Genomic DNA, 3,052 nt, shown 5'->3' on the forward strand with positions numbered 1-3,052 from the left:
CCCTGACTCAAACTATTGCACACATTTAAAACTAAGTACAGCTCCTGAATTCAAGTTCAGAAGCAGAAAGAACAATCTGTAGATAAGCAACGACCCCTCTGCTATGTCACTTAATACTGAATACTCTTAGAATGTCTTTTCTTATATACCTACCTAGTTAGCTATCTCTTAGTATTTCTGTTTATCTCTGATACTGAACTAATACCTGGAATGGAACCATACACTCCAGGGAACATCTTCAGCCAGAATATTACTTCTTCGTACCTACACCTAAATTACCCCCCAAGTACCAGCTCCACACTAAGGAGGATATTAGTTTAAACCTTTCAGATCTTACTTAAATGACTGTCTTGTAAAATACTATGCATCTCATAAGCTATTATCAGAGATTTTCTTTTTTTCTAAAACTTTGTATCTTTTCTAAAGATCAGAGATATACTTGATTATATAATATATAAGAATATGATATTTAAGTGTAATCTGAGACCTCCTATTCATATATCATGTTAATATCAATAATATTTTGCAATTTGAACTAGTTTTTACTGGCATTTTCTAGAAGGAAATTGCCTAATTCATATTTCTGGCCTCAAACTATTTAAGCTTTTACCTCATCACAATTCTGTGGTATTTTGTACAAAAGCCTGGATAATGAGGATAATCACTATTGTGATAGTCAAACACAAAATAAACTTTAATAAGATTTTTCCTCCTGATATTAACCAAATATTTTTCTGAATTCAAGATTTATATTATTGTAAAAAGTAATTGAGAACTTGAAACACCAGAAATACTGTTTTCTGTTCAGTTCAGTCACTCAGTCGTGACCCACTCCTTGCGACCCCATGAAACGCAGCATGCCAGGCCTCCCTGTCCATCACCAACTCCCGGAGTTTACTCAAACTCATGTCCATCGAGTCAGTGATGCCATCCAGCCATCTCATCCTCTGTCATCCCCTTCTCCTCCTGCCCTCAATCTTTCCCAGCATCAGGGTCTTTTCAAATAAGTCAGCTCTTCTCATCAGGTGGCCAAAGTATTGGAGTTTCAGCTTCAGCATCAGTCCTTCCAAATGAGCACCCAGGACTGATCTCCTTCAGGATGGACTGGTTGGATCTCTGTGCTGCCCAAGGGACTCTCAAGAGTCTTCTCCAACAACACAGTTCAAAAGCATCAATTCTTCGGCACTCAGCTTTCTTTATAGTCCAACTCTCACATCCATACATGACCACTGGAAAAAAACCATAGCCTTGACTAGAAAGACTTTGTTGGCAAAGTAATGTCTCTGCTTTTTAATATGCTGTCTAGGTTGGTCATAACTTTCCTTCCAAGGAGTAAGCATCTTTTAATTTCATGGCTGCAATCACCATCTGCAGTGATTTTGGAGCACAAAAAATAAAGTCTGTCACTGTTTCCCCATCTATTTGCCATGACATGACGGGACCAGATGCCATGATCTTAGTTTTCTGAATGTTGAGTTTTAAGTTAACTTTTTCACTCTCCTCTTTCACTTTCATCAAGAGACTTTTAGTTCCTCTTCACTTTCTGCCTTAAAGGGTAGTGTCATCAGCATATCTGAGGTTATTGATATTTCTCCCGGCCATCTTGATTCCAGCTTGTGCTTCTTCCAGCCCAGCCTGTCTCATGATGTACTCTGTGTATAAGTTAAATAAGCAGGGTGACAATATACAGCCTTGACTTATACTCCTTTGCCTATTTGGAACCAGTCTGTTGTTCCATGTCCAGTTCTAACTGTTGCTTCCTGACCTGCATACAGGTTTCTCAAGAGGCAGGTCAGGTGGTCTCGTATTCCCATCTCTTTCAGAATTTTCCACAGTTTATTGTGATCCACACAGTCAAAGGCTTTGGCATAGTCAATACAGCAGAAATAGATGTTTTTCTGGAACACTCTTGCTTTTTTGATGATCCAGTGGATGTTGGCAATTTGATCTCTGGTTCCTCTACCTTTTCTAAAACCAGGTTATGTCTTCTAAAACAAGAATAAAGGTGTTCTCTTACATTTGTGTTCCCTGCATGAAGTATCTTCTCACTGTGTTTCAAATACATATGTAACTGTAATAAGCAAGTTTCAGGTAATGTTGTAGGCTTATTTCTCATCATCAAAAGTCATCTCTGATTTTCAGCAAATGCTGACTTCTCACCTTGAAAGCCAAGGTTAGTATGAGAGATAATATCCATATATCAGCTTAGGATTTTCTGAAAAGTCAAGATGGTACTTGAAAGTGAAAGTAAGTGACAGTGTGAGTCACTCAGTCATATCCAACTCTTTGCAACCCCATGGACTGTAGCCCATCAGGCTCCATGGCCATGGGATTCTCCAGGCAAGAATACTGGTGTGGGTTGCCGTGCTCTTCTTAGAAAATGAAAAATAGAAAACCTGTGAATGTAATAGCATTTTATCTATTAAAAGTTACTAAGAAAAAAAGAAAAACTATACTCAAATACCTATCAACCTCAAAACACAAAACAAATACAGTGTGCCTTCATCACACACACACACACACACACACACACACACACACACACAAAATATCTAAAGATTCTAACCTTTTTTCTGGCTACAAGCATAACAAGTGGATAATGACATATACTTCTCACTCACAATCACTTCCATCACTAACATTTTTCCCTGAAACTTGCTACTAAACAATGCAACGAGTTTGCTGATGAAAACATTTCCTAGAAAAATTGGCGTCTTCTGAGTGATTACTAAAATGTTTCCCTTTGCAAAAGAATGGCAGACACCTCGCAGGATATCAGAAATGGATAGGTTGATAGGATTTTTACATGAAGGTACAATGAGAAAGAAGGACAAGAGAAGAAGATGCATTCTCATTATGAATAGATATGGCTAGCTGGCAGCTTTGAATTTTGATCTGAGGCATGGTGAAGAGAACGAGACAGGAAAGATGACCCTATGAGTTATCTGGGCAGCAATGGCTGCTGAAAATTCAGGGGGAACTTGGGTCCTTCATGAGTTAGAAACTGAAAAACAAGATATACTAGGTTATACATAGATCCAGAGTTCAGGAT

The sequence above is a fragment of the Dama dama genome, chromosome 33, assembly GCF_033118175.1.
Source record: "Dama dama isolate Ldn47 chromosome 33, ASM3311817v1, whole genome shotgun sequence".
In the NCBI taxonomy this organism is placed as follows: Eukaryota; Metazoa; Chordata; class Mammalia; order Artiodactyla; family Cervidae; genus Dama; species Dama dama.